Source organism: Podarcis liolepis, assembly GCF_965112155.1.
Source record: "Podarcis liolepis genome assembly, chromosome: 15".
Taxonomy (NCBI): domain Eukaryota; kingdom Metazoa; phylum Chordata; class Lepidosauria; order Squamata; family Lacertidae; genus Podarcis; species Podarcis liolepis.
Window position 1 is genome coordinate 39,086,055 of NC_139566.1, and position 19,167 is coordinate 39,105,221.

Consider the following 19,167-nt stretch of genomic DNA (forward strand, 5'->3'; position numbering starts at 1 on the left):
AGATTCATTTTGCGAAGCACCTCCAAAACGGAAAACTCTTTCGTCTAGCGAGTTTTCCGTCTTGCGAGGCATTCGTCTTGTGGGGCACCACTGTACCTTCTAATAAATGCATTGAAACAAAATATTTGTTTCTTAACTTTGGAACAGACCATTGGCCATTAGGGGACAGTGAAGTTTGCATTGAAGACATGCACCATAATGTATCTAGAATCATATAATTGTAGAGTTGGGAGGGACCTCAAGAGTCATCTATCTAACCCCCTGCAATGCAGGAATCTCAGCTAAAACATCCGTGACAGATGGCCTTTCAACTTCTGCTTAGAAACCTCACCCTGCTAAGGAAAATGCACCAGGCTTTAAAAACAACACCCCATCATCCAGCTCTTACGACATTGGAGAGTTGCCGTTATTGCTCTGACACTACAGTCTTTGCGGTGCTTGTTTCTCCCTTTCCTGAGTTTCTCCTTCCATCAACATAGTTGTAACCTTCAAGAGCTGTTAGTTGAACGGCTTCTATAGTCAGCTGTGAATAAAGCTACTGGTTGGTTAAGAAAGCTGAATGTTTTCTGTAGGCTAGTGAGAGTTGGGGCAGAGTCTGTGCAACTGTTGAAGCTCTTGAGAGGTGGACCGGACTAAACAAGTCCTCCTTGGTAGTTGGAACAGCAACGGTTGCAGTTGCTCCTTTCAACAACACAATTATTACCAATGAATTGTAAGAATTCCAAGAAGTGTGGAAGGGAATGCCTCGCTGGATGTGTGCGTGCCCTTCCGATGATATTTTCCATTTCCATTTATTGCATTTAGCAAGTAAGGGAGAGAGAAAAGCAGGAAGTGTGGCTTTTAACAAAAATGGGAAAATAGAATTAACTTTTTGAATCCCCCCACCCACCCACAGCCTCTCTGAAATGTCCTTTTGATATGTCCCCGTGCCTCGTATACCTTGCTAAATATAGCCATGGTACAGACACAGGCCAACGGGTCACTCTCTGCACCTGTGAAGCAACATAAGCCATGTACCACGATCGCCTTCTCGGTTTATGCAACCATCGGTTGCGATCCCTATTTTGGTGAACGATACAAAGCACCGACAGCTTCACACGGCCGACGCAGGAAAAGGAGGGCAGATAAATCCTAGGAACTGATCAAGGAAGCAGATTGTCCAGGCGTGCAGGCATTTAGTAGACTCATAACTCATCTTTGTCAATTGCTTTAGGGGGTTGGAAATGGAAACGGTAAGTTGCATGGTTTTGATGTTTGAAAAGAATTGTATACAGCACCCTGCTTTGCTCAGAGCAAACTTCTAATAAGAAGAGGCTGGAATAAACCACAAAGTTACCGATCAAAGCAGGGTAGAAAATGGGTATGCATTTTTTACTTGGAGGTGGAAAACAGTCAAAGCATCTGAGCTTTGATTTGGTGTAGAAGAAGACGAAAGAAAGAAAACGTTTCTCAACTATACCATGCTGCTGACGACTTAAATCAGAGTGCACTGTTTGGGTTAGATAACGAAAGTGATGACTCCAATGCTCTGTCCTGCTAGTACTGCACCTTAAATTCTTCACGGACTTCCCTCCTTAGTAAAATGTAATTAAATGAAATATTTTCAGTTCATCTTTAAGCTACCATGGGCAGTAAATTACCTCATTTGTCTGCTTTGTTGCCCTTGTTCTGTATTCCCAAATATCAAAATTCAGAGTGTAAGCTCCTTGAGGGCAAGGAACAATCATTTTTGCTCTGTTTCCTTAATAAGGCATCACATAAGCAGATGGTGCTGCATAGATTGTGGTGGCTAACCTGTGGGCCCTCTTGATGTTGCTGGACTACATCTCCCATAATTCCTGGTAGTGCTGGTTGGGGCTCATGGGAGTTGAAGTCCAACAACATACGGATAAGCAACCCAGAATCTCACAGGTCAGTTGCTAGAGCTGAGAAGCTGAGAGATGCAGATGGCCCAAGCTGTGGCATTGCAAACCTGGAAAAGAGAGAAAGCTTGCAAGAGACGATTATATACTGCCTACAAGTCACAGGCGCTCATATTGGGGAGAGTCCTTATATTTTATTTGCATAATTTTTAGGCAGCCCCAATAACAATGTTCTCCAGGCTGCTTGCAGTTTTCTCTTCAGTGTCCAAAGAGGAATCTCAGTTCTTAAACAGTCCCTGGGTAGGTAAGCTTAACAACATGTCATTTTCAAAATACTGGCAGCTGGCTTTTAAGGGGTTGCCCCAGCTCCACTCACCTGAGCAGGTGTTTTGAAAATCGGCCTGGTGGGAATAAGGGATGTTGGAGAATTCCAACAAAAATGAAAAAGGAAGTAGAAATTGAAGCAATTTGCATATTCATCTGTGGTCAGGAACAGAAATCAGTTGAGTGAACCCAACTAGTATTTGTTCACATGGTTGCTCTTAAGTCCACAAATGAAACCTAATGATTTTGGTTTACAGCATGTTGGTGTTTCCTTTACATGGAGATGAACGTACATTACATAGAATCATACGAAATTTAATTACAATAAATAACAAACAGTGAAAAGGGTAACAAAAACATTTGATGGAAATGAAACTGCAGCAAAAAGGGAACAGTGTGGATTGTGATGGCGGCAGGTTGGGTCAGAAATTGCTGCTCTGAGCAGACTAAGCTCAAACGAAGACCATTTCTAAATGAATTCTCTGGGAGCTTTGGCCAAGATTTGAGAGCGATTCCAAAAACAATTCTTTGGTGGTGTCCCAAGTGTCTGTTTTTGAAACAAAGCTCGAAGTGTTTTTTGTTGCTTTTAGCCGCAACAATACCACGTGGACAGACATATCTCTTATCATCATTGTAATTTATTCAGTTTGCATCCCGCCCTTCCTCTGAAGGAGCCCAGCCAACATGCCACATGAAAATAGGGACAGTCTATTCTTTAGAAAATAATGTCCCTATTTTTATGAGGAATGTTGGAGGGTATGCATCAGTGATCTCAGTTTTGCCAGGAGCAGTGCCTTTCAGCCACCTCCTAACCACCTTTTAGCACCTTTGGCAAACAACAGTTCATAGGAACTGTTCTTTCAGGGGAAGCCACAGGTGTTTAAAGTGGTATGAAACTGTTTTAAATGCATATGGTTTGGATGGAGCACAAATCAAATCCAATATACTGTACACCAGTCCAGCTGAGGTAGTCCAAATTCCACTGCCAGAAAATGTGGATTCTGTGACCTGTATAAATTTGAAGGACCTTATGCTTGTGAATGTAAACCAAATGCTAAAGTTCTGAAGGCAAATGTTCTTGAGGGTGGTCCTATTTGCAGTTTCCCTGATAGGAAATTATGCCCCATAGCCTAAAACGCAGGACAGAGGAATAAAAGGAGCTTTGGTGCCAGAGGACTAAGCCCATAAAAGTGAAGTCAGAAGTGCGGCTAAAACGAGAAGCTCTGTGAGCCTTAAGAAGAAAAGCAAGGTGTTGTGGACAGTACAGAATGTCTTGTGTTCCAGGGGAAATTCAGGATTCTTCCCACTGGAAGTAACTCATGACAATGAACCAGGGACTTGCCTGATATCGAGTTGGTTCTGTTGCAGTGCCAGAAAGCTTTCCTAACCTCACCACAACCCCTCAAAAAGGAGTTTTGGGGTTGCTTCCAATGTGAGTCCTACTCAGAGTAGACCTATTTAAATCAATGGACATTACTTGACTTGGGTTCATTAATGCTCTTGGGTAGGACTAGCATTGGATGCAACCCTTACTTCTGGCTGCAGTGAAATGGAAGGTTTCTTTTTTTATATATAATTTTTTTTATTGTTTTTTCACAATTTATATAAACACAAACAATACACAATACAAACATACAAACACAAAAACAAACATATATAATTTCATATCCTTTTTTTCTAAAAACTTATTTCACCGACCTCCCCATACCTCCCCTTTCTGCATTCCAATTCCTAAATTTGTTTCAGCAAATCCTCCCCCTTAATTTTATCTAATTGTCTAATTATTTCCTTTTCTTTCCTTTTACTTAATCTTTACAGCTGTAATCCACTTACTTTTTATAACCATAACATTTTAGCACTCATTAATTTTACAGTATTTCTTAAGATAAATTTTAAATTTCTTCCAATCTTCTTCCGCCGTCTCTTTCCCCTGATCTCGGATTCTGCCAGTCATTTCAGCCAGTCCCATGTAGTCTATCACCTTCATCTGCCATTCTTCCAGAGTGGGTAGATCTTGTGTCTTCCAATACTTTGCGATGAGTATTCTTGCTGCTGTTGTAGCATACATGAAAAAAGTTCTGTCTTTCTTTGGCACCAATTGGCTGACAATGCCCAGGAGAAAGGCCTCTGGTTTCTTAAGGAAAGTACATTTAAGTACCTTTTTCATTTCATTATATATCATTTCCCAGAAAGCCTTAATCTTTGGGCACGTGAAATGGAAGGTTTCTTTCCTACCTCCAAACCCAGTGCTCCGATTGGAAATTAAGCACCACGAAACAATGAGGAAGGGAGGCATGTGGGTGGGAGGGAAGGAGAGGCTTGTGATGCTCACCATTCATTTGGTGGCAGGTGGAGGAGGGATAAGCATGCTCTCCCTGGCAACATCAGGGAGCACGGCAAGGGCCAATTTTGGCCAGGACTGGGCTCAGAAACAGGAATCAGGAAGTAATTCAGTTCAGGTTGCATTTAAAGGGACATCTACCTGATTTGCACTTCCCAAAACAGTATCTGAACCAAAACACAGCTATCCTTTAAAATTCACACTTCTCTGAATTTTGTGATGCAGTTCTCCTGCCAGTGCCACAGGCCCGGCTGAAGAGGAGAGTATTCCACAAACGGAAAGCCACTGCAGGATAGGGCCATTCCTGTGTTGCCACGCTCAAGACCTCTCCTGGAGTAGGCACATGAAGAAGGGCCTCAGATGATGGTTGCAGGGTCTGAGTAGGTTCACATGGACAGAGGTGGTCCTTGAGATATTGTGGTCCTGAGCTGTTTAAGGCTTTATAGGTCAAAACCAGCACTTTGAATTGGGTCTGGCAGCCAGTGCAGCTGGGCCAGGATGGTGTTATAGGCTCAAACCGTCTTGCCCCAACCTGGCCACTGAATTCTGCACCAGCTGAAGTTTCCAAACCACCTTCAGAGGCATACAACACGTTGCAGTACCTGGCTGCCTCCTCCTCTGAGCTCAAGGCCATGACAGACAATTGTCCACATCCATTTAAAGACACACAGACAAACCAGATACCATCATATCGTCTCTTTTCCATCTCCTTGGTAACCACACATCTAGATAATACACTTTACTAAGCATCCTTGTAAAGTTAAGGGAGGGAAACATAAACTGTGTTCTTGGACTACAACTCCCATAAACCCTGACCATTGCCCATGCTGGCTGTGGTCCAGCAACACGCCCCATCCCTGACTCCAAACAATGGTGGATTTCTAATTTGCTGATTTCATCTCGGTAACAAGATCCACCAATTTGGAACTCCAAAATCCGGAGAGAAATTTGGAGAATTTCAGGAGTATTTCTCTACCTGCTGACTGGGTGAAGGTCAAAGTGCAAGCCTTCCTCAGCTTCTTGCTACATTGCTGACAATTGTTTCTTGGAGATATACAATGTGGAGCTCCGGCTTGAAAGTTCAGATTTGAATCTAGCTCACGAACCAGGTAATTCAGGAACCACCATTGAGATGTTCTTCAAGTGGAAGGTTTTCTTCCCCCCTCTTAAGGTACCCATTATGAGTGCAGGCATACACAAACACACATATAATCAATGAGTAAATGCAAGCATATGGCAACTTGTTCCCTCTTTTGCTCTGCCGTTCACTTGACATGTTAATGCTTAATAGGAACCTCTCCTGTTAAATATTCATTGGCCAAACTATCAGTGGGTAAAGCATCACAGTTTGATTTAATTTCCCTGACACCGTTCATTCACAGCAAAATGAACTGTTTCGAGAGAATGAAAATTGCATTTGCTGAAGGCGTTGCAGTTGAATTACTTATTTTGAGGTCAGCACCACAGCCTGTTCATAAGGGCCAGTTAATATTTCAGTCCCCAAGTGGTGTAGCCATGGACATTTCAAAGGGAAACCTGTTTTGTAGTTTCAAAAATCCAGGCTTTTAGTGGAGAGCACCAGATGTGAACGAACCTGGCATATTTATCTTCTGCTTTTTCATGTTTTTGGCGAGCGTTTGTGAAAGGAAGGCATACCGTTTGTTATACACCACTGATTAAAAGTAAGAGGTGAAGGTCAGGAAGGAATCACAGGTTTAATCTAGGTGAAGGAAGATGATATGGGTGCTGGGAGTCATCAGACTCAACATGAAGTCAGTCATGTCACTAGACCTTCTATGATATAAATAAGATAAAATAAATTGTAGCGAATTAGCCTGAGACATGTGGCACTGAAGGTAGGGGGGCTTTAACCCTTTGTCCCATCATGGTTCTGACCCAGAACACGGTCCCAGTGCTGTTTGCCCCAGGAGGAAGCTCTAACTCCCCGGAATTAGATTGTGAAGGGGCAAAGAGTTAAACGCCCCCCCCCCCGGTCCATCACAACAATCCCTATCTGCTTCATCTCACTTTCTCCAGCAGCTGCTGCTTATTAAAACCAAATCACGGATGGGTTAGTGACATGATTGATGCCATGAGCAGTATGATGTAGAAATAAACATAGCTTTGGGGAAAGTGCCTTCCATCTTTCCAGAATGGAAGGCAAAGGCAGCTTATTGACTGGAACCCAATGGCACTGCCCTCTGAAATCCCTAGGGCCATTTCACAACTAGTTTTTGTGGCCGTTTTTGTAAGTCAAAGGGGTAGGTGTGTGAGATATTGATAGTGTGTGTATACACACGAGAGAGAGAGAAAGAGAGAGAGATTAAGAAATTCATTTTGACTAAGAAAAAATGAATATTTCACAAGTAAGAGCGTCTGTCATGTTGTACTTTGGACGGAAGCAAGGACAGCTTCCATGTATTGTTAGGACTCCAACTCCCATCAGTCCCATTCAACCTGGTCAATGATCAGGAAAGACGGGAGTTGTATTTCAACAACTTGTGCGGTTGACACACTGGTGACCCCTTGTGTAAATAATACTGAGCTATATGAACCTATGGTTAGACTGGGAACAAGATGGATTCCAATGTGCTCGCCCCCTCACCTGGTGAACACACACACACACACACACACACAACTTGAAAGTCTCTTCTCCCCCCTTTTAAAAAGCGGTGGCCTGCAAAATGCACAAGCTTAGTCATCTACATGGACTGCCATGGTCCTGGTCTGTGGAGCAAAGAAACAGAGAAAACACCTTGAAGATAACCTTTGATGAGAGAAAGCAGTTCAGCTAGAATCCCTCTTTTTGAACCCATGCTTGAAACAAAGGTTAGAAGGCTGTCCTTTGATAGCCCTTCAATAGAGGACTATAAATTAGGGCACATTCACCCCCTGCCCCCCAAAGAATAAAGATGTGTGAATGGGGTAGATATGTGAAAAGAACCACGTGATTTTTGCCACCAACATCAAATTCCATTAGACTCCCGCTCTGATGCTGAAAATTGTAATTTTTGACACCTAATACAGAGAAAGGAAGTCTCAATGGCTCTCATACTTAATTACAACCTGAGACCAGTATAGGCCTTGAAAATTGGGCACATTAAATGCCTTTGCTTGTCCAGCCGATGATTTTAGCCGTGTCAGATTTTCTTCCTGACATTTTGACTTGGCCTTCTTTGACCCTAGCTTGGAAAATACCGTATTTTTTGCACCATAACACTCACTTTTTTCCTCCTAGAAAGTAAGGGGAAATGTCTGTGCGTGTTATGGAGCGAATGCCTGCGGGTGGCGGGGGAGATCTGCTGCAGTCGTGAGCAGAGGATCCATGGTTCCCCTTCCTTCCCTCCTCCATGGTTACAAAGCATGGATCCACATGGATCCTCAGGATTTTTGCATTGGGCTACTCCAAACTCACTGTCAGATCACATGTCTGTGGCCACAGCATGAACCACAAAAATCATATATCCACTATTTCGTTTAGAATATTTTTTTCTTGTTTTCCTCCTCTAAAAACTACGTGTGTGTTATGGTCTGGTGCGTGTTATAGAGCGAAAAATACGGTAGTTTTCCCTAGCTCCCTCTCTCCCTCTCTCCCTCCCTCTCTCTCTCTCTCTCTCAAAAATGATAGGATGTGCCTGCCGGCTGCATGGAACAGAACTCAACAGCAGAGGGCGGCTGCTATCTGTGAAGGGGCGTCTCCCTGAGGGGTTTTTGGAGAGCTGCTGAGCTGCACCCTTATTTGCTTTGACTGGTGGGTGAAGACGGCAGAAGGAGCAACAGCCCCCCTGTTCCATATAAAGCAGGCTTAGCAGTGGATACAAGGGTTTCTGCCCTTGAAATTCTGAGCAAAGCTTATAGACTTTCAGTCAGAAAAGTGACAATCCTCTCTGGTGCAGCCCATGCCAGACATTTTGCTCCCTGAGGTACAGCAGCAAAGGAGACCTCACCAAGCCAAGATGCACACTAGAGTATTCAAGGCTACTCAGCTGTTGTTATTGTTGTTTTGGCACCTGAAGCAGAGAAGCCCATACATGCCTCTTCCCCCACCCTGGCAGTAAAAACTCAACAAAAGTCTGTTAAAGAGCTTAACGGCTTCAATGCACCCAAAATCAGTCACCTGAGGTGTTTGACTCAGTTTACCTCATAACAGCCCTGCTGTTGTGCCTTTTTGAATAATATCTTCTTCTGGTAAGGGTAGTTATGTGTCCTACTTAACACAGGACAGTCCTCTATTTTAAGCGATCCTCTCTTTGAAGAGCTTCCCAGTCTAGCTTAAAGATGAGGAGCCCTAAGAAATGAGAGCAACAGGGGCCTTGAAGGTGCCATCAATAGGGAGCACCTGTCACCCAAGTCACCTGCCCACAGACTTCCCCTCTATGTTTAGAAGTAAAGGTAAGGGGACCCCTGGAAATTAGGTCCAGTCATGGCCGACTCTGGGGTTGCGGTGCTCATCTCGCTTTATTGGCTGAGGGAGCTGGCATACAGCTTCCGGGTCATGTGGCCAGCATGACTAAGCCGCTTCTGGTGAACCAGAGCAGCGCACAGAAATGCCGTTTACCTTCCTGCCAGAGTGGTACCTATTTATCTACTTGCACTTGACGTGCTTTCGAACTGCTAGGTTGGCAGGAGCAGGGACCGAGCAACAGGAGCTCACCCCGTTGCGGGGATTCAAACCGCCAACCTTCTGATTGGCAAGTCCTAGGCTCTGTGGTTTAACTCACAGTGCCACCAACACCCCATGTTTAGAGGTATTTCATTTCTATTTAAATTACAGTGGTCCCCTGGTTCTCAAACACCTTGGTTCTCAAACGCCGAAAACCCGGAAGTAAGTGTTCCGGTTTTCAAACATTTTTTGGAAGCCAAATGTCCAGTGTCACTGTCTGCTATTGTTTCTGGGGTGCCTGCACCAATCAGAAGCTGTGATTTGGTTTTCGAACATTTCGGAAGTCAAATGGACTTCCAGAATGGCGTAAGTTTGGCGCTTTTGTTTTTGCTGTTTATTTTGCATTTTTGTTTTTGAGGCTTTTTTGGTTAATTTGTTTTTGTGAGTGTGTGGAATCCAGTTCAGCTACTGATTGGTTGACTGTGTGAATGTGGAAATAGATAAAAGCCCCCCCCCCCATCCGAACAATGACTATTATCAGTGCAGGTAATAAAAAACAATAATTTTAATTTTTATCATTGATTTATTATTATTATTATTATTATTATTATTATTATTATTATTATTATTATTATTATTATTTATACCCCATGCCCAGCCAAGCTCAGGGCGGCTAACAAGCAATAAAAAAATAAGTTGAATGAATACAACTTAAAAACAAGATTAAAATACAACATTAAAATATTGAAACATTAAAATATTAAAATGCAGCCTCATCACAGGAGGAGAAAAAAAGAAAAAAGAAAGAGGGGGAGGGAATCAAATTGGCTCCAAGCCAAAGGCCAGGCGGAACTACTCTGTCTTACAGGCCCTGCGGAAAGAAATCAGATCCTGCAGGGCCTTGGTTTCATGAGGCAGAGAGTTCCACCAGGCTGGAGCCAGTGTTGAAAAGGCCCTGGCTCTGGTTGAAGCTAATCTAACTTCTTTAGGGCCTGGGACCTCTAGGGTGTTGTTATTTATGGACCTTGAGGCTCTCTGTGGGGCATACCGGGAGAGGCGGTCCAGTAGGTACGAGGGTCCTAGGCCATGAAGGGCTTTAAAGGTCAAAAGCAGCACCTTAAATCTGACCCTGTACTCCACCGGGAGCCAGTGCAGCTGGAAAAGCACTGGGTGAATATGAATTTTTAATAATTCCAGTAATTTAGCTTTAGTATGTATAATGGGACATGAATCCAATATCTCCATTCAGACCAGGTCTCTCCATAGTTTTTAGTTTGGTAATGAGTTGTAATTCAGCAACTTCTCTTTCAAGTGTATTTCTAAAATTCTTCTGCAATAAGACAGCTACTTTAAGATCCTGTATAGAATGCAGTTAGAAGCTAATTTTGGCCATCTATCCCTTTAAGAATCCCTTGCCCTTCCCTGTGGAGCCAACTGGCCATAACAGTCCTCAACAGTTATAAGGCTGAAGTATCTGACGAAGTGTATAATACACACGAAAGCTCATACCTTGAAAACTTATATTGAGCTGATCTTTAAGGTGCCACTGGAATTATTAAAAAAGATTTTTTCGTCTTGTTGTTTATTATGACTATGACAGATCAACATGGCCTTCCACCTGAATCTGGTGTCATTCGTAGTTGACCTCTCCCACGCACACTGTCATAGGCAACTTATTCCAGTTTTCAACTTCAGCTTTTGATCTTGAAACGTTCTGTTTATCACAGCTGATTCCTCTGTTCATCTTTATTGGAATCGGAGGGACCGGCCTGTGCACCATGCGCCTTGCTCTTCGCAACCCTGATGTCAGGTAACTGCCACCCCTCAGGGCAGGATCAGCCCTTGGCATGGTGCTGACAACTGCCATCCCCGCAAAACCACGTCACGTGCTCCCTGCCTCCCAGTGGCCCCTGGGTGTCCTTCACTGATGGATGCCAGGCAGCGCTTTTGAATGGGACCTCAGCTGGACTCCCACCCGTGGCAGCTGCCCACTACTTTACGCAACTCAGAATTAATCACAGGGATCCGTGGCCTGAGAGGATGGGAGTGAGCTTGGCTTCTTTTCAGAAGCGACACTGCCACTGAAGAGTGTCTGGGGACCCAGTGGCAGGGACTGGTGGCCTGGCTGGGCCAGGCTGATAAGCACCCTTCCAAGCTCCTTGGGGGCAGAGCTTTTGCCACTTCTTTAAGTGTTGCATCTTAAAGCGCAACCTGAATAAAATATGACCTGCTGGGCTCCAGAGGTAGTATAATAATAATAATAGTTATAAAACAAATTATAAAACTACAGTAAAACATTAGCGTCAGCTTCTTCGCTTTAGAGTAAGAATACCAACCATATAAGCATTGCCATTCCTCAGCCGAGTTGTATCCAAGGCATTGCAATGAGCGGTAAAGCATAGCTAAATGAGCTGCGCCCCCCCCCCCCATTGTGAGGGCTGAGGGTGTGATGGTGATGGTGATGCCTCCCCAGCTGCTGCCATTGTCTGTGGGTTGACTGTGATGCCACAAAAACATAAATGTGGGCCAAGGCACAAGCCTCTGGCAGTTGCCCTCCCCAGAGAGAAATGGGCAGCTCTGTGGCACTCAGCCCTGGTGGTCTCCTGCCCCGTGGCAGCAAGCTGACAAGCGGAAGGAGGCAATCGCCTGGTGCTGGGATGCTGTGGAGCAAGGAGAAGGTAAGTACAAAGTTTACTTGCTGGTGGGATCGCTACCTGAAGGCGAAGGATATTCAGCTCTGAAGCTCGTTGATGTCTGGCAATGGACCTGGCGAGGCTGCAGCTGGTGGGTGGTTGTTGGAAGAGTTTGCGTTCAGGCTAGTGGATGCCGTGAGGCTACGCTGGCTGAGATGGATGCAAAGTGGTTTGGAAGCCTTGTTTGTTAACAGGCAGCCAAACAGAGGAGGAGTCTGGGGGGACGCTGTTGGATGGGGGCCATCCCACTCACCTGTTTGCCTTTGCCTTACAGGGATGTCTGGAGCCGGTGAGGTTTTCCCCAAGTCCAGCCTTCAAAGTCATGAAGAGAACTGCAGGACGTCCCAATTTACGTTGGAGAAATGAACGTGAAATACTGGGAGCGAACAATGGACAAGGCTGTGGCCGTACCTGAGAGAAGGAACCTTGAAGGAAGACTGCAGGCGGACATCTGCTGCATTGCAAGTGATGGGGCAGTGGGGAGAGAGAAGAAAATGAGGGAGGAAACATTAGGCCACCTTAGGCGCACCGTCCATTGGAAGTGCTATGAAGACGCTTTGAACAGGAATGGCTTCCCCTCAGGGATTCTGGGAACTGTAGGTGGTTAAGGGGACAGAGAGTTGTTAGGCGGGTTAGGTTTAGGCTTAGGCTTAGGCTTAGGGGTAGGCTTAGGCTTAGGGGTATGGATTAGGAGTAGGGTAGGTGTAGGGATAGGGTAGGGGTAGGGGTATGGATTAGGAGTAGGGTAGGCGTAGGGGTAGGGGTAGGGGTAGGGGTAGGGTAGGGGTAGGGGTAGGGTTGAGCTGGGGTAGTGTTAGGGTTAGGGTTCCCTTCTTGTCAGGGAACTCTGGGATTTGTAGCTCTAGTTAAGAGTTATGGGGTAGGGGTAGGATTCCCTTCTTGTCAGGGAACTCTGGGAATTGTAGCTCTAGTTAAGGGTTAAGGGTTAGCGTTAGGGTTAGAGTTAGGGTTAGCGTCAGGGGTAGGGGTAGAGTTCCCTTTTTGCCAGGGAACTCTGGGAATTGTAGCTCTTGGAGGGGAACAGGGGGTCTCCTAACAACTCTCTGCACCCTTTTCAAACTACAGCTCCCAGATTCTTTGGGGGAAGAAGCCATGAGTGTTTAAAGCGGCTTCATAGCACATGAAATGGTGTGGATGTGGCCCTGGCCTCCCTCACCCCACTGCCCCTTATTATTGAGGAATCGAAAAGATTTCCCCATGCAAATCTCTCGTAAACAATGTATTTCATCTGGAAAACTATCGAATAAAGATTACTTTTTATTAAAACCTTTGAATGTGTTTGAGCTGTGTTTGAGTGCGCAGAGAATGATTTCACTTGAAAGCAATGCCCTTAGATTACAGAAATCATGGAAGAGTTAGACGGGACCACAAGGGTCTTCAAGTCCAGCCCCTGCAGGAATCTTTTGCTCTATGTGGGGCTCAAAGGACGGCCCTGAGATTAAGGGTCTCGTGCTCTACTCAATGAGCTATACGGATTGACCTAAATAGCAAACACCAATTATTTATTTTTTACAATTTACAGTGGTGTAAAATAAAGGGTGTAGGAAATGAAATGATTGTTGCCTTCTCATTGTTTAAGGATGTTTTGTTAAGACTTTGGATTCAACACACTTATTTCAATCTACAGTTGTACCTTGGTTTTCGAACTTAATCCGCTCCAGAAGTCTGTTCTTAAACCAAAGCGTTCTTAAACCAAGATGTGCTTTCCCATAGCAGCAGGGGAATTTACAAATGGAACACACTCAACAGGAAGCGAAACAAGGCAAAGTTCACAAACCCAAACACCTACTTCCAGGTTTGCAGTGTTCTTAATCCAAGTTGTTCATAAACAAAGCTGTTCTTAAACCAAGGTACCACTATATAAGCGTCAATAGACTGACCTTTTAAATAGGAACCTACTCTTTATGTTTCTAAGCAATTTTTAACCTTTCAATTAATTCACCAATTTTATAATGGCTCTTAGTACCATTAAATAATACCTTACAGTGGTAACTTGGTTTACCACTCTCAGCTACTTTTTGTTATACAGCAAAGCTAATGCATTTTAGGTTTGCGTCCTCAAAGAAAGAAATTTGAAAACTCTTGGGGCCTAGTTGGGGGGGGGGGACTACATAGGCCTAGGTGGGGTAACCTGTCCTCTCCCCCTTCAAGGTTAAGAACAGGTTAAGAACGGACCTCTGGAACCAATTAAGTTCTTAACCAGAGGTACCACTGTAGCTGCTTATGCATTCTCTTGCTCAGCAAGGTCCTGTTGGCACAAAGCATTTTTGCCAGTGTAACAAATATGCCACTAAGAGACCTTAACGTAGTGTAACATTTGGAGCTTTTTTTTCAGCCAGAGCGTGCTGGGGCTCCCCCCGCCCAATTCTTGCCTTTACATACTTCTGAGAAGCAAAAACCGAACATTTCAAGTACCGTATTTTTCGCTCTATGAGGCGCACCAGACCACAAGACGCACCTAGTTTTTGGAGGAGGAAAACAAGAAAAAAAATATTCTGAATCTCAGAAGCCAGAACAGCAAGAGGGATCGCTGCACAGTGAAAGCAGCAATCCCTCTTGCTGTTCTGGCTTCTGGGATAGCTGCGCAGCCTGCATTCGCTCCATAAGACGCACACACATTTCCCCTTACTTTTTAGGAGGGAAAAAGTGAGTCTTATAGAGCAATTTTTTTAGGTGTATGACTCTACCTAGCTCCTAGCCGCCCCTAACTTCAATTGGTCAAGCTATGGGGCTGGGCCAGTTTGTTTTACATCTCCCGTGTAGTGGCAGCAGGCTTTATGTATGTGTATTTATGTATATGCATGTGTGTGCGCGTACACACACAGAGAATACATAGAAAAATTGTAGGCTGATGAAATACTGTCTGATACCATTATTAATATGTAAAATCATCAGCTAAATGAAAAAGAGACACAGAATAAAATGGAAATGGAAATTAAAAATTGAATGCTTTTAAAATGACCTAATCAATATGCACACATTTACTCTCTCTTTATATACCCACCAACAGAGCAATTTCTTTTTCCTCTCATACTAGGGATGGGAGAGAAATTTGATTTGGTTCCCATCTGAAAGTGAATCTATCAAATTAGCACTTTCTGAAACACAGAAAGAAAACACAGCCATCTTTTGAAAATTGCACTTATGCACATTCTGTGATGCAGTTCTCCAACCAACCAACGCTTAGGGGGGGAAATGCATACATTAGGGGAATGTGTACATTGAAAATGACTATTTTAGTGAAACTTGCTGCATGCTTTGTGATTTTAAATTTCTGCTGGAATTCTCTCATCAGTTGGGGAGAACTTGCCCCAATTAGGGTTGCCATATCTTGAAGAGCAATAAAGAGGACAGCCTGAGCTGCTGCCAGCCCGAGCTGGGGAAAGAGGCATGTGGATGTGGGGCCACTGCCGCCACGCCCGCACACCTTTTCCCCCAACTTGGACTGGCAGGGAGCAACCATAATCCTCCCCCGTAAATGTAGGACAAGGTAAAACTCCTCAATGATATTGATTCAAACCTAGACAGCATCTTAAAAAGCAGAGACATCACCTTGCCAACAAAGGTCCGTATAGTAAAAGCTATGGTTTTCCCAGTAGTGATGTATGGAAGTGAGAGCTGGACCATAAAGAAGGCTGATCGCCGAAGAATTGATGCTTTTGAATTATGGTGCTGGAGGAGACTCTTGAGAGTCCCATGGACTGCAAGAAGATCAAACCTATCCATTCTGAAGGAAATCAGCCCTGAGTGCTCACTGGAAGGACAGATCCTGAAGCTGAGGCTCCAGTACTCTGGCCACCTCATGAGAAGAGAAGACTCCCTGGAAAAGACCCTGATGTTGGGAAAGATGGAGGGCACAAGGAGAAGGGGACGACAGAGGACGAGATGGTTGGATAGTGTTCTTGAAGCTACCAGCATGAGTTTGACCAAACTGTGGGAGGCAGTGGAAGACAGGAGTGCCTGGCGTGCTCTGGTCCATGGGGTCACGAAGAGACGGACACGACTAAATGACTAAACAACAACAATTAACTCTATTCCCTGCTCTCTTCTATTTTAGAAAGCTGGTAGTCCATCATATTCCTCCACTTCCTCCTCATTCAAGCAGCCATCAAGATCAGCGGCTAAAAAAACTCGGCCAAAGAAGAAAATGGACCTGGTCCACAAGCAGACCCCAAAGATGCAGAACATTGCTGGCCAGTCTTATTCTGACTTTAAGGACTGGCTAGAGATTCTCCTGCTTCAAGCTGAGTGTGAGGAGCTCAGGAATAAGCTTGGGTGCTTGAGGGTAAATATGAAACTCATACTTCTGTTGGGACTGCAATGAACCAAGGGGGAGGGATGTTTATGCTTTTGTTATAAAAGCTCTGGAATCTAATGAGCTGAATGAGCTGAAATGAGCTTCAGTTCTTCTCCCTAGAGCTGAAACCTGGGAAAAGGTGGGAGGCGGGGCCCAAGTAGTAATGGAAAGGTAAAGGTAAATGACCCCTGACAGTTAAGTCCAGTCGTGAACGACTCTAGGGTTGCGGCGCTCATCTCTCTTTACTGGCCGAGGGTGCCGATGTTTGTCCACAGAAAGTTTCCGGGTCATGTGGCCAGCATGACTGTCGCTTCTGGTGACCAGAGCAGCGCACGGAAACACCATTTACCTTCCCGCCAGAGCAGTACCTATTTATCTACTTGCACTTTGACATGCTTTCGAACTGCTAGGTTGGCTGGGGCTGGGACCAAGTAACAGGAGCTCACCCCGTTGAGGGGATGCAAACCGCCGATCTTCTGATCAGCGAGTCCTAGGCTCTGTGGTTTAACCCACAGCGCCATCCATATCCCTAAGTAGTAATGTAAGTACTGTAGGTCTAGTTTTCAGTTCTACCCTGCAGTGCTGTCTCTGTTTCACTGCAGTTCGGCCTCTGCCCAAAACTGTTTTTCACCTTGCTGTCCACTGTGACAAAATTACAGGTCTTAAATAAGTAACTATGTACATTTATATAATGAATTACATAAATTATGTCATCATTACATTGTTCTACCCCATTCATTTTAAGTGCAAAGGAAACATAAATATTTAGCAAAAGCTGAACAAAGACAACTATTGAAGGGGAATTGTTTGGTTTTACAGGAAGGACTGACGGGTCAAAAGCCGAGTGATGTGGAGGAGCTGATGAAGAAGTCTCAGATGGAACTCCTGTGGCTCCAGAGGCAGCTGTCTTTTCTCTCCGACGGGACACCTGCCTGCATTTTGCCATCAAGCAAGGTACTATTGCTCTGGGTATAAAATGCAAACAACTTCGATTCATCTTCAGTTTTTGTTCCCCCTCCAGAGGATGCCCCGTGCTTCAGACAGGTGTCTACAAGCCTTGCATGCCCGGGGGGAGTTCCCGTGGGCTCGCAAGGCTTGCGGGTGGCAGCCTGCAGCCCGAAGCATGGGGCGCCCTCCGGAGGACGCCCCATGCTTCGGGCAGGTGTCCGCAAGCCTTGCCTGCCCGGGGGCAGTTCCCGCGGGCTCGCAAGGCTCGCAAGGCTTGCAGGCAGCAGCCTGTAGCCCACAAGCTTGGGGGACAGCGGGGAGGCGCAGCGCTGCCATCCCGCTGTTCCCTGACCTGGTTTGGAGACTCCCGGAACGGATTAAGTTTGAGAACCAAGGTAGATTTGAATTCCTCACACCCCAAAACATATTTTTAAGACTCTCACTGAAGAAATTTGCAAAAATCACCCCCTAAAATGGCACACTCTGCTAGGAGAGGGAATTCTTCTGCATCAGAACAACCAGACTCATTCTCTGTCCCAGCTGCAACAAAACATGTCTCTCCTGCATTTGTCTCTACAGTCACAGCGGGTGCTGCAAACTTCCAGCAGCTTGACTTCACCCCCAAAAGCACACTCCTCCATTGTCTCCCAAGACAAACAGATGCCAACTGACTTGTTTTAATTGATGTTCATACCAGTGTTTTTTTTAATTGTTGTAACCCACCATGGGATTTCATGGTGAGGTTTGGGTAAGGAATATAGAGAGAGATATATTCATGCTGTGAGTGCCATTGCTTACGTAATCAAAACAGCACTAACAACACCGCAAGCGGGAGGTATCGGTAGTCACAGAGATTTTTGGAAGTACAGTGGTACCTCGGGTTAAGTACTTAACTTGTTCCCGAGGTCTGTTCTTAACCTGAAACTGTTCTTAACCTGAAGCACCACTTTAGCTAATGGGGCATCCTGCTGAAGCCGCGCCACCAGAGCACGATTTCTGTTCTCATCCTGAAGCAAAGTTCTTAACCCGAGGTACTATTTCTGGGTTAGCGGAATCTGTAACCAGAAGCATATGTAATCCAAGGTAAAAAGGTAAAGGTAAAAGGACCCCTGACCATTAGGTCCAATCGTGACTGACTCTGGGGTTGCGGTGCTCATCTCGCTTTATTGGCCGAGGGAGCTGGTGTACGGCTTCCGGGTCATGTGGCCAGCATGACTAAGCCACTTCTGGCGAACCAGAGCAGTGCACAGAAACGCCGTTTACCTTCCCGCTGGAGGGGTACCTATTTATCTACTTGCACTTTGACATGCTTTCGAACTGCTAGGTGGACAGGAGCAGGGACCGAGCAATGGGAGCTCACCCCGTTGCAGGGATTCGAACCGCCGACCTTCTGATCAGCAAGTCCTAGGCTCTGTGGTTTAACCCACAGCGCCACCAAAGGTACCACTGTACAAATAAATAAGTTCTTGCCGCCCACCCCCTGCCCCAGGAACTGTTGGCGAAAGGGCGGGTAAGAAATCTAACAAGTGTTGCCATGCAGCCAGCTGTCTCTGTTCTGTGGTGCAAGGGCTCTTCAGCCAGCAGAGGAGCAGGTTCTGACCTTGCATAGCAGAGGAACCCCATGCAACAGTTGTGCTAAAGGAGGCTTGTGGAGCAACAGATTGTGTAATCTATTGCGCAACCAAGTTACCTGCAACCTGCTTCTGCATTCTTTTGCACAACAGCAGCAGCAACAACAACAACATCCTGCTGGCGAGAAAACATTTCTGGAGAGGAGGAAATGTACTGCTAAGTGACTTTAACTTAGTGCCTCATTAGATGCATATTATTATTTAAATTGAAAGTGTTTCCATTTATTATTTAAATTGAAAGTGTTTCCATACAGCCATTTCTTAACTTCAGGGGTTTATTTTCTCTCTCTCTATACATACATACATACATACATACATACATACATACACACACGCACACACACAGATGGCAAATGCCTTTTGAAAGGGGGTGCTTTTTATTAAATGGAAAAGTCCTTATAACATACATTAGAGACTTATAAAACGAAGAAGCATCCACTCAAATGA

The 19,167-nt window shown here is 45.0% G+C and overlaps 1 protein-coding gene across 1 annotated transcript in view; it reads left to right on the forward strand.

The window, feature by feature from the left end:
- The window catches only part of LOC310693947 (craniofacial development protein 2-like), a 257,303-nt gene that overhangs the window by 171,390 nt on the left and 66,746 nt on the right, over positions 1–19,167 (forward strand). The window lies entirely within an intron of this gene.